The following is a 12956-nucleotide window of genomic DNA, read 5'->3' as shown; positions in this document are numbered from 1 at the left end:
GGGTTTTGAATGTCTCCAGAGAAGGAGACTCCACAACCCCCCTGGGCAGCCTGGGCCAGTGTCCGTCACCCTTACTGAGAAGAAGTTTTTTCTCAAATTTAAGTGGAACCTCTTGTGTTCCAGCTTGATCTCATTACCCCTTGTCCTATCATTGTTTGCCACCGAGAAGAGCCTGGCTGCATCCTCGTGGCACTCATCCTTTATATATTTATAAACATTAATAAGGTCACCCCTCAGGCTCCTCTTCTCCAAACTAAAGAGCCCCAGCTCCCTCAGCCTTTCTTCATAAGGGAGATGCTCCACTCCCTTAATCATCTTTGTTGCCCTACGCTGGACTCTCTGCAGCAGTTCCCTGTCCTGCTGGAACTGAGGGGCCCAGAACTGGACACAATACTCCAGATGTGGTCTCATCAGGGCAGAGTAGAGGGTAAGGAGAACCTCTCTTGATCTACTAACCACCCCCCTTGTAATACACCCCAGGTACCATTGGCCTTTCTGGCCACAAGGGCCCAGTGCTGGCTCATGGTCATCCTGTTGTCCATCAGGACCCCCAGGTCCCTTTCCCCTACACTGCTCTCTAATAGGTCATTCCCCAACTTACACTGGAACCTGGGGTTGTTCCTGCCCAGATGCAGGACTCTACGCTTTCCCTTGTTAAATTTTGTTATTCCCCGCCCAACTCTCCAGCCTGATCTTGAGGGTCTTTTCCAAACAGAACGATTCTATGGTTCTATTCCATGACTCTCTGCAGCAGTGTGGAGCTCCCCAGTGCTGATTAAAAGCTCCCCCACCCGCCGCCCTGCTGGGGCGCAGGGGGATCGGGGGCAGCCGCGGGCAGCGAGCGGGCAGGAGGCAGCTCCCGTCACCGCGGGGGTGTCCTCATGCCAGCGTGGCCTCATTGAACAGCCGCTGCTTGCTGATAGCAAGATGTTCTCCACTGGTTTTATGAACATTTGTTTCTAAGCAGATATTCCTACCTCACTCTCCTTGACTTTTTTCTTTTCCTTATTGGCCTCTGGAGCATCTGCAAGATGGGAAATGATTGTCTCCCAGCTGTGAGATGGGAGCAGTGGTTTATTTTCCCAGCAGAAATCTCAAAGCACATCCTAAGTAAAGAGAACACTAATACCTCTGCTGTCATGTACCTGTGCACACACATAAAATTTTATTGCAGTGAATGTGTCACTTTCGGCACCTTGTGAGCATTATAAAAAAGGATTGAGTTTATGTAAAGCAAATATTAATCTGTCGGGAAGACTGAACTCAAAAGTCTAATATCATCCAAGTACGGGCAGGAAGGAAATTATTGTAATAGGTGATAAACTCTAACCGCACGTTCACCAGAAGAAAGGGGCCTTGGGTTCCCATCTCATTGACAGAGGAACATCCTCCTCTTTGATTTCACTGCCTACAAATGAAGACACCAAAAAGCACCATTTATGAACACTTTGCTGCTTACTGAGCCCTAATTCAGAAGCCAGGGCCTTCGTGGTGTATTCGCATCTCTTTTTGCACAAGTGTTAGTGAACTTTCCTCCTACCATCAACCTGCTGCTCGGTCAGTTGTCTCTGACCCTGCTGTGCTGGTGCAGGAGCTCCAGCTCGCTCGTCCTCTCCTCCGACATCACCAGGGAATTTGAGGCTCTTCCAGGAATGGGAGCAGCGAAAGGATGTCCCTGCTGCTCAGGGATAACACACCGGCCCATTTGCTTCCATTTGCCTTCATCCCAGCCTGCTACAAGGATTTTGTGTCCCCTTCCCATGTCAGACTGAGCCAGCAGCTGACCATGTCCCCCGTTTTTTGGGACCCACACAGGCACTGCTGAACCCCAAAGAGTTCACGTGAGCAGGGACCGTCCCTGCGCCAGCATAAACGAGACCGTGGAGGTGACAGCCCACTGGTGTGGGACAGAGCGAGCAGGAGGACGCTGCTGCTCTCCCGCATCCCTGCAGCAGCAGCCAGCGCCTGGGGTGACATTTGCCACCGAGTAGAGCAGGCTGGTAAAATCCACCTGCCCCAGGAAAATGCCTCCTGACCCCAAATCTGCATGTGGAGGGGATGGAGCAGGTGAAAAGTGTCTTCCTGTCCCCTGCCAGTGACAGCTGGTGCTTTGAAATGTGGCATCAATTAAAATCCACCACGTACAAAGCAAAGATGGTCAGCAAACGCTGGGACACTCCCAGCCTTTCTGATCCCAGCCTGCATGAACTTGCTGCTTCCATGCAGAAACCCCAGAGCTGCATCTGGCCATTAAACCAGGAGGCCACTGGCCTCTTCCCTTACTAAAAACCCAAGGTCACCACTAGCCCTACACTGTCCTAGTCCATGTCCCTTGCAGTTGTGGACTAAAGGTTCATCACGTAAGCAAGGTTCCTGCAACACATCCCACCCCTGATTGTGACCAGTGCTGTGCAGGGAGGGAAGAGGCACCCAGCACCAGTCCCTGATGCCACCTGTGTGACAGAAAACCCAACCCTGCAGCCCCAGGAATGGGCAGACAGACCTTGCGCAAGGTGCTCCTGGTCTGAAGTACACGACAGAAACATCTCACGGTTGTCAGCAGACAGGCAGAGCCCCTTCCCCGTGGCTGTGTGGGGCCAGGGGGCCTGCAGGGCGGGTGGGACACCCTGAGAACCAGAAATCAGACTTCCCAGCACACGAGAGAACAGAGCCCAGGGGCCGGAGCCGTGTCTCATCCCCTGGGAACCCAGCATGGCACCATCTCATGGCTGGGCAGCTCCTCCCTTCCCTTCAGAGCTTGTCTTCTGTCCCCCTGTGAGCCCAAAGGACAACGTGGGACAGGGCAGGTACATTATAAGCACGTCACCTCCCTGCAGACCTCCTGATTCCCTCCTGAACACTCTTGAGGCACAATGTGATCATCGACTGGCACAGGATTGAAAAGGAAAAGATACAGACGAGCACTGGACCAGCGTGTAAACTCATCTTTGAGTAACAAATTGCTTAAAAAGGAAGAAATTAATGGCCAGCAAACGTGTACCAAGAAATAGAAGCCTCCAAATGGCTCTGTGGCTGCTGGCGATGCTGTGATGGCATCTGCTGCCTCCAGCTGAAATGCAGGAGCCCGCCCTGCACAGAGCTCCGTGGGGCAGGGACAGAGGGACGCGCTGCTCACCGCTTCCCGTCTTCCAAACCCGGACTTGATTGCCATGGATGAACTGACTAGCAAGCAAAGAACAAAATTAAGTGCTTTTACAGTGGTACTTTGTGCCATTTGTTTAAACCACTGTGATGATTTAACGCTCTGCCGTGGGGACTCTGTGACACTGGAGTTTCAGCCCGGGGAAGGGCCGGGGCTGTTAGGAGCCATCTTGCAGGTAGGGCAGGTCACGGCTCATCTCAGCACCGCTTTGTGCACTGCAAGCACTGCAAGCCCTCAGAGAAAACGTGCTGGAGGAGTTCGCCATGTGCAGACACAGACATCATGGACAGCTTTAGCAGAGAGACAGGTTTGAACACGGCTTTTGATAGGTGCTGTTGGCACCAGATTGGGTGTGACAAGAGCTGTTCAGGGGGAATTCTATTGGAGTTAAAAATGTTAGCCGAATTCTCTAATTATATCCCTTTTTCTCCCTTATTCATACCCATATATAACAGTTGTGCTGAGTTTTGGTACCTTCCCAGTGCTCCCAACACCTACACATCAGCTGCACTCGCCCTGCACAGGGCCCAGCTGTCCCCTGGTCCCCTTGGCCAAGTTCACGAGCGTCGCCCCTCGGCACAGCGCACAAGGTCACTGCGGGAAACCAGCGTCACAGGGATGAAGCACAAGGCTGTTTGAGTTTTCCAGTGCTATTGGCAAAATCCAGCTCTCCAGATGAATTTTTCATATTCCAAACCCAAGCAAGGAGGAAATAAGATGATACAGATGTCCTCATATCACCCCGGGGCCATCCTCCAAACAGGCACTTCTAACACCCTCTTAGTTTCAAGCCACTGAGTTTTCATATGCACTCACAGCACATGCAGCCCCACAGCGGTGCGGCTGCCAGGTTCTATCAGTTCAGCAGAGCATCATTTGCTTTACAGTGCTACAATACTTGATTACAGCATCCTCTTCCCTCTGCCCATAGATAGAAACTATCTTGAGGTCAGGGCTACTTGTCTCATGAAATACCATCCTAGGTGTTAGGCAGCAAAGTGACTTTTTTCCTACCCTGTCCTAACAATTTGGCTACAGCGACAGGCTTGGCGGGGCTCGGCCAAGCCCCGATCGCAGCAATTGCTGCCCTGTCCTGGTTCCTGCATCTCAGGTCCCCTCCAGGCTGGCGCTGGCCTGGGGGCGGTTTCAGCAGGACCATGGAGAAGCTCTGCAGGAGACACTGTGTCCATGAGCTGGGGACACCAAGCTTCTCCAAAAAGGGAAAACAGGTTAAACGGCAGCTTGGCGTTGTCTCCTCTTGGCCAGTGCTGAGTGGTCCAGTGAGAGCTGTGTGACTCGGCCTGAGGATGGGCGTCTCCTCACTCCTCTCGATTCTCCAGCCACAGAAACCCAGTGCATATGGAGGTGCCTCCCTGCCCACTACCCAGTCTATTAAAAATGCTTCTTTTAGGCCAGAGCAGATTTTTACCAAGTAGAGATCAGCAAAGAGAGGAGCCCTTCTCAAACACACCCTTGGGTGCCAAAGGAAAGGCCCTGGGTCAGGTGCAAAGCCACCTCTGGTGCAGAGGTGACCACAGCTCCATACATCTTGTCCACGTGGCAACAAGAGGTGCCCCAGCACCTGCGGGACACCCACGGCTGCGACTGACCCCAAGGCAGGATTCTCCCCTGGGGTGCTGGTTTGACTGCAAACGAGTTAGTTTTCTTCATGCGGTTAGAAACTTAGTACGGTCATTATTTGGATTTAGCTTGAGAACAAGAAGATAACACCCCAAGACAGAGTTAATGTTTTTCTCCAAGTAACTTTCCAGTGGTTTTGAGTTGGAACAAAGACAATATAAGAAGTTACTGTTACCTCAGTCGCTGTCTGGGAGCCAAGGTCTTCCTGAGCTCCCTGTCTGCGGTGCAGGCAGCTGGGAAGGGGGACACGGTGGGACAGACCTCGACTGACACCAGACTCATAAATGAGAACACTCCACGCCATTAGCGTCACGCTTCCTATTTAAGGAGAGGTGGGTTTTCCGGCCAGAGAGATGGAACCTGTTTGGTTCTGCTCCATTTCAGTGGAGTTCTGTTCGGAACTTCTCTTTAGTTTCTCTCCATCCTGCCGTTGCAGAGGCCCCTGGGCCATTCTGCCTTATTTTCTCTCTTCTCTCCCCAGGATCAGCTGTTGGGCACCAGGATGCCCCTTCCTGGCACTGGCTGCTCCGTGCAGATGGAGTTCATGAGCAATTGCGCAGAGTATCTTTTATATTCTATTTTCCATTTTATATATATTACTACTAGTAATGGTATATTAGTATTATTTTTGTTAATTTATTTAACTGTGTTTATCTCAGTCCATGAGTTTCTCCCCTTTTGATTCCCTCCCCTGTTTAGGGGTCAGGGGGAAGTTAGCAAGTGTTATCATGGTTTAGATTGTGAGCTCGGGTTAAACCACAACACTTGGTGACATTCATCAGTGAGGAGGTGTTTCCTGGCCAGGACTTTGGGAGGGCTGGGGTTGGGCTGTTGAGCGGGTTTGCCTGTTGCCCACTCCTGCGTATAGCTGCCTGTGCCGCGGTGCCAGCCCCGGAGCTACCAAAACCCAGTAATGGCGATCATTATTTGCTCCAACAGTAAAATGATGACTGAAAATACATACATATGCGTATTTGTGTCTGGGATGCACATCTACCGCCACGTCTCTCAGAACCGTACCTGAGGACTGGCACTTCAGTACCTGGGATGGTGCTGCCCCCAGCACACACCTGTTCAGAGGGGAGGCTGCCCACAGCCCCTCCTGTTTTAGAGGGACCACCAGCCCAAAAACGTGCTCTGGGTTCACAGGTATGAAGTAAAGCCAGAGTCTTTTGGTCAAGTTCAACAGCTTGCTGAGGCTGGGAAGAAATTAGAGCCTAGCTGGGTTAGATCCAGGCTGGAGCCAGGAGAGCTCGGCTCCAAGCTCAGCATCCAGAATCATAGAATCACGGACTCATAAAATGTCCTGAGCTAGAGGGACCCACCAGGATCATGGAGTCCAACTCCCGTCCCTGCACAGGACACCCCACAGGTCACCCCGTGTGTCTGAGGACGGTGTCCAGTCTCTTCTTGAACACTGTCGGGTTGGGGCCGTGACACCTCCCTGGGGAGCCTGTTCAGTGTCCAGCACCTCTGGGGGAAGAACCTTTTCCTCATGTCCCACTGACCCTCCCTGGCACATCTGCTGCCGTTCCCTGGGCTCTGTCACTGTCACAGAGCAGAGCTCACCCTGCCCCTCCTGCTCCTGCTGAGGAACCTGCAGCCCATGAGCTCTGCCCTCAGGCTGCTCTGCTCCAGCTGAGCAAACCCAGGGACTGCAGCCGCTGCTCATCCGGCTTCCCCTCCAAACCTTCACCAGCTTCGCAGCCTCCTCTGGACACTCTGCAGTAGCTTTGTCTCCTTTTCTCCTGTGTCCCAGCCCTGCACACAGTGAATGCTGCAGGTGAGGCCGCCCCAGCGCAGAGCAGAGCGGGACAATCCCCCCTGCCCGGCTGGCCGTGCTGTGCTGGGTGCACAGGACACGGTCGCTCTCGCCCATCGAGCCTGCCCAGCAGTGCAGGGACACGAGGACATGCCAGGGGATGAGAGCAGCAAAGCGACTGAGCATCTATTGGTGTCTCCATGGGATGTGCACCCATCATGGGTTATGAGCTGGGCAGCGTTGGCTGCCACACTGTGAGAGAGTCAGTGATGCTAGTGCTGTTTGGTACATCCCCTGACAGCCCTGCATGACCCTGGCACACAGCGGGGTCGGGGTTTTCCTGCAGCTGGACCCACACAGCCTTGTCCTCACTGCAGGTGCTGCTCTGCCCACCCCACCTGCCCCCCGGCAGGGACAGGGACATGGACATGACCTCAGCACCAGGCAGGCGGCCATCGCCATTGGAGCTGATTGACTGAAATCATCCGGGGAAAACTGTGACAGAAAGTTTAGCACAGTCTCCATGGAATATATCAAAGCAGCGTCAGTCATCTAATAGGATAAGTAACGTAAGCTGTGTTGCACAAAGAGGAGCACTAATGGGATATTGCTTTATGCAGGAGACAGTTTGATGTATCTGGGCCACTGCTAACTAAATCCTCCCTGAAGTCCTCTCTTTGTGGCTCTTTTGGCTCCAGGATTAATCAGCTCTCTCCTTTTTATCTGAAAGACACGAGGCCAGCGGCTGCCTGCAGCTCCCAGTGCAAAGCACCCCCGGGGCGCACGTCACCGCGGGTGGGGGAGCACGGCGGTGGCCTCAGCCATCCGCAGGGGCTGCGTCCTGCTCGCAGGTCCGGGTTTATTTGTGGTGTCCCGTGCCTGCACGATGCCCAGGGACCCTGTGTGGCCCAGCGGGCACTGGGGCGCATGGCATGCCCTGATTTTGGTTGCTGACGGCTCCCTGGGGCACAGGAGAGAGGCACGTTGGGACACACAAGGCCGAAGTTGTGCTGAGGATCATAACTTGCACTCAGCCTGACCTTGGAGCACTTGAGGCAGGGTTGACTTCCAGGAATCCTCCCCAAAACCAAAAGTCTTCCTGATAAAAAGCCACAGGGCAGAGGAAAGGAGGAAACAAGAGACTCATAGGGAATGACTGCAAAGCCCTTCTGAAATAAACCCACAGCAAGCTCAGCAGCCTGTGTCTTGGCAGGTAACAGGCCAAGTGGGCCCAGGAGGACACAAGTGTCCTCCAGTTTTGTGCAGCTGAGGCATGAAGTAGAGAAAAATGCCCCATTTTACACGAGCGTACAGTTAAGCAGAGCCCTGCACAGAGACAAGCTCTGAGAGCAGCCGCAGGACTTCCCATCAGCAGAGTCCTCTGGGTCCTCACACCCCCACTCACTCCTCTGAGTGCATTTCATCCCCAAAACCCCGTTCCAGCAAGATGTGACATCCATTTGTGAGACCGAGACTCGGGGCCCAGCAGATCTGTGCTGCAGCCCGCGGGTTATGTGCAAGCACCGAGAGCTTCAGCTGGTGGTGCTCACAGCTGGTTCAGGGTCCTCAGGCCAGGCTGGTGTCACCTGTGGCAGCGGTGGCAGCAGAACATGCACCAGCCTTGCTGCCACAGCTGCGGCGCTGCCACCAGCCTGGAAGGGCAGGACGGGGTAACTGGGGTAACTGAATAGTCGTGGGGGCTGACTGAGGAACATCATTGCTCAAGATGCAGGAACACAAGAGGAAATAGTTTTCAAGAACAGATTCCAAGAGCAGCCAGTAGACCAGCAGGATGCCACGTCCAGGGATCCCGTGTAATCAAGGTCCATCAAGGGAGGGAGTAAGTGACCCAAAGCAGGGCTTTGCAAACCAGCAGGTCAAATGTGTCCAAGTCAAAGCATGTCCTGGAAGCTGTTGGGAATGTCATTGTTGTGGCATTTCCCCAGGTGCCCTCAGGCCAGGCAAGGAGAGGCACAAGCCTGGGGACACCCACGTGTGGCCTCTCCAGTGCCCGCTGGCTCCTGTGGGTCACCACTCCTCAGGCTCATTCTCCAAACACGCATGTTCCAGTCTTGTAAAGCTTCTGCTTCTGTCTCTGAGGAGGAAAATCCAAGAACATCCTCAGAACTTCTGAACTTCAGAACTTCTGTTTCCTATATGTATGTCTTTCAACTTTAAACCAGCCTTTTTAAGTGCTTCTTAAACAGCCTTCAGCCTCAGACAGGCCTCAAAGGAAGAGCTGGCCGGTCAGGAGAGCAGGCTGCCTTCTCCTCCTAAGTTTGCAAAGGAATCACAAGATAACAAATTAATTCCCCAACTAATGTGAATATTTTATGCTGAAAGGGTTTTCTACAGCACCCAGTCTGAGGAGGCTTTTGAGTGTGCTTTGTACAAGGAGTCATTGCCCTGTTCATACTGAGATGGCATCTGGCAGCTCTGGTGTAAGGGCACTGATCTACGTTCGCAAAGAAACATTTGAAAAGAAGCTCTTAGGGTTGCAGAAGTTTGAAGAATGACCAAGTTTTCCATCCTTAAGTAGAAAAGTGACCAAGAAATAACTGACAACTTCAGTACAGTATTACATAACCAAAAATATGTGCAAAGTTTAAGGAATAAAGACTACAAAGTATCTACTAAAGAAAAGAATTTCAATAGGGGGATTTTTAGAACTGCTTATGTGATTTTAAAAAGAAAAGGGATGAAGAGGCTTCATTTCCCAAAGGAGTCCACGGCTCTGCAACATGACTGCAACCATCGTTTTCTGCAGTGCTGAGCGGAGCGTTGTGACAGCACTTTCCACTACAAAGTTCTGTTTCTACCCTAAAAATAATTCTAAGAAGTTTGTTTTCTTGCTTTGAAGGTCAGATCTTTCCCTGGCTGGTTTCTTTTCATTTGAGAAGATGCTCTTTTTGGTTGACTGTCTTTGGGCACAGCTCTCTACAGATTTACAAGCTCTATTCGCAGCGTATTTGCGATCTGACATCTCTTTGCAGGTGCTCTGTGCAGCATCACCAACTCTAACACTGATGTCCATCTTTCTAGGAGAACAATGAAGAGAAGAATTTTGACGCTGCAGCCCAGGACAGGCGCCTGGGAGGTGAGACACATCAGCTTGTGCCCAAGGAGGTGGCACCGACTGACAGGCTTGTTGGTTGGCCCTTGTTGAGACAGCACAACAGATTTCCTTGATGGGCTCACTGGTTTGCTTAGCAAACAATCATTTGCCTTCATCTCAAGTGTAAAAGTCATTTTACATGCCTCCTGATCTGCAAAGACAAGTTTGCAGTGACCCAGAATTAGATCCCAAGTTGCTGCTGGTTGTCCCCAGCAGCCGCTGTGAAGGGCTGTGCATCGAGACCCAGTTCTACCGCCTTCCAGCAACTGTGCCCCTTGCTCAGCTCTGCTGTCCCTCCTTTGAGCAGGGAACTGCCCCGTGGAGAATGTCACCTCTCACAGACAAGAAAGGTGAATGAGTGTGGGACAGGAGATGGAGATGGCGCAGCCCCGAGCCAGGCTGGGAGCAGGACAGAGAGCCCCAGCTGGACAAGGGTGTCTAGGGGATGCTGGTGCAGGCGAGGGAGGACGGGGACGGAGGGGAAGGATGACAGTGGCTGGAAATGGGGAAAGGGGGACAGATGGGGCTCCTGGCAGGGGTTGGCAGCGACCATGGTTCCCATTACACACTCCCTGCTTGAATGCTGAAGGCACCAGTCATGGCTCCATCTGGGAAGAGGCAGCTGATGATCAGGCTTTGCTCCAGAGGGCTCTGTCCTCATGAGGATGCTTTCATCTGGCTGTGATTAAAGCCTCCAGAGGAGCTGAAGCTGCACAGACCTCCTATCTCCAGGTCATCTGCGGGGGCACCTTCTGGACAGTGACACTGTCCCATTGCTCTGGTTTGCACCATTAACACGTACCCGGGATCACATGCCTGCTGAGCACAGACCGTCCTCATTGCTGGTGGTTCACCACCCTGGTGTCGGTACCTCACAAAACAGGATGGACCATCAGTCACTGTAAGGACAGTCCTCTCCTTCCCAGCAGGGCCAAACATGCAGACTGTGACCTGGGGTTTCTCTTCAAGCCTCAAACTGCTCTTCAAGAAATCTCTGGTGCTGTCTGGGGACTGGTTGCACACATTGTCCAAATGCAGGACTGCCATCTCCTGGGCAGCTGCGAATCTCAGCCTGCAACAGCCCCAGGAAACCATCCCGGGGTGACTCAGAGGCCACGTGGCTCAGAAGGTGCTGCGATGGCAGGTACTGCCCACAAAGACAAACTCGGCCTTTGGGTACTTCAAACGCAGCTGCAGTACGAGCTCCAGGGTCAATTAACAGCTCTGTGGCCTCTGTGTGTTCAAGCTGTGCACTAAGCAGAGCACGATTCCCACCACTGAGTAATGAGGTTTTGCTCTAATGCAAACATGAGCAGGGCATCATGGACTGAAAGTCCCTGAAGAGCCAACTGGGCTTGAACAGACACCCTTTGTCACCCCACGGCACCCTTGGTGTAGTTTCTTACACACCATTTCCCAGTCTGAAAAAGGATTTGGGGAAACCAGAGCTTCACCAGATGCTCCTGCACCGATGCCAGAGGGTCGCTGTGCCTCGGAGCCTGACGGTTTGCCATGGAGGAACGTGCACATGGCTCCATGCTGGACACGTCCCTCCCCACGGGCCCTGCCCTGCCTCCCGCTCCCCAGGACTCCCCTGCCCAGCACTGGTCTCATCCCCACCGGTCCCCCAGCCCACACGTTGTCACTCCCCATGGCCGGACCCCTTGTGCAGCCCCAGTGCCAGAGCCCACAGTGGGGCGTGTGCACTCACCTCTGCCTTTCGGCCAAACACCTCCACCCCAAACTACCCTATAATCCCAAACCCTCCTCTTTTCATCACATGCCAGTTTTCCCTCTCCTCTCCTCTCCTCTCCTCTCCTCTCCTCTCCTCTCCTCGCCTCTCCTCTCCTCGCCTCGCCTCGCCTCGCCTCGCCTCGCCTCGCCTCGCCTCCCCTCTCCTCCTCTATCCTCCCCTTCCCTCCCCTCCCCTCCCCTCCCCTCCCCTCCCCTGCCCTCCCCTCCCCTCTCCTCCCCTCCTCTCCCCTCCCCTCCCCTCCCCTCTCCTCTCCTCCCCTCTCCTCCCCTCCCCTCTCCTCCCCTCCCGCAGGCAGGAGCGATGGAGGATTTCAGCCCAAGCAGTCACGGTCTGACACAATGACAGGTAACATAACCAAGCCTGACAGGAAGGACCACATAATCCTTTTCTACTGGCTGGAGCTGCCTGCACTTTGAAAATAACTCCTATAGCACCTCAGAGAAGTGATGGGAATCCTCAACAGCTGTTCTTAAACTCACCACCAGATTTGTGGCATTAAACCTCCATTCTGGGAGCAGCAGGAAAGAAGAACAAGTATCACCATAATGAAGATTTAGATGCCTCAGCTTTAATTTTGTGGTCTATATATGTGTGCAGAAATTAGGAGGAGACGCTGACTTGGAACAGGAAAGCTATGGAGGCATCAGCAGTGCTCCCAGAGGATCGTTTCGGACGTGATCCGTCTGCCTGGTGTGGTGGGACGGCAGCGGGAGCCGCGTGCCCCAGGCAGGATGGGCAAGGCCCTTTTTGGCAGCACCACGGCAGATACAGGAGAGAAATGAGGGTCAAGGAAGGGCATTTGTCGGGATAAAGCCAAGCAGAGGATGCACCACGGGAGCAGACATGGAGGTTCTAACTGCGTGGGTGAACCTGGAGGTGACCAGGCTGAGACTAAGCCAAGCAGAGCAGGACACTGATGTGCCTTTCCATGCAGGAAGGACAACCCCAAATTTAGTCCAAATATAGAAGCCAAGTTAAAGATACCGAGTGTAGCAATGCAGTGAGAAGACAGGCTGTGTCCAGCAGCCCTGTGCAGGCTGTCAGGGAAGCCAGACACCCACTCTGTGACTGTGTTTCTCCCACTAAGTGACCCTGCAAAGTAATATCTTGCTGCACAACATGGCGCTTGCACAGGAAAACAGCAGGAGCTGAGCTTTGTCCTCTGCAGCACCCATGGCCAGGTGAGGTCCAGCAGCCACCCATTCACCCCGGCTCTCTCCAGAACCCTGAAGAAGCATCCAAGGTGCTGCTGATTCTGTTATCAGGAAAATACTTCTTTCTCTAAGCATACTGCTGGATCCATGCCTTGCATCATGTGGAGAGAAAGATGCATTTGTAGCTGCATCCATTGGTAGGCACTCTCATTCTGTTAATAAACTTTATACTTATGTTACAGCATTACCACTGTCTCCTGCCTGCTAAACAATAATTTTAAATGCTGTGGAAAATACAGCTGGCTTCTGTCTGCCCACAGACACGATGTTCTGTGCGTTAACTGATGTGTTACAGGGATACGCAA

Source organism: Nesoenas mayeri (assembly GCF_963082525.1).
Source record: "Nesoenas mayeri genome assembly, chromosome: 20".
NCBI classification, from domain to species: domain Eukaryota; kingdom Metazoa; phylum Chordata; class Aves; order Columbiformes; family Columbidae; genus Nesoenas; species Nesoenas mayeri.
Note: the sequence above shows the minus strand (reverse complement) of the source record.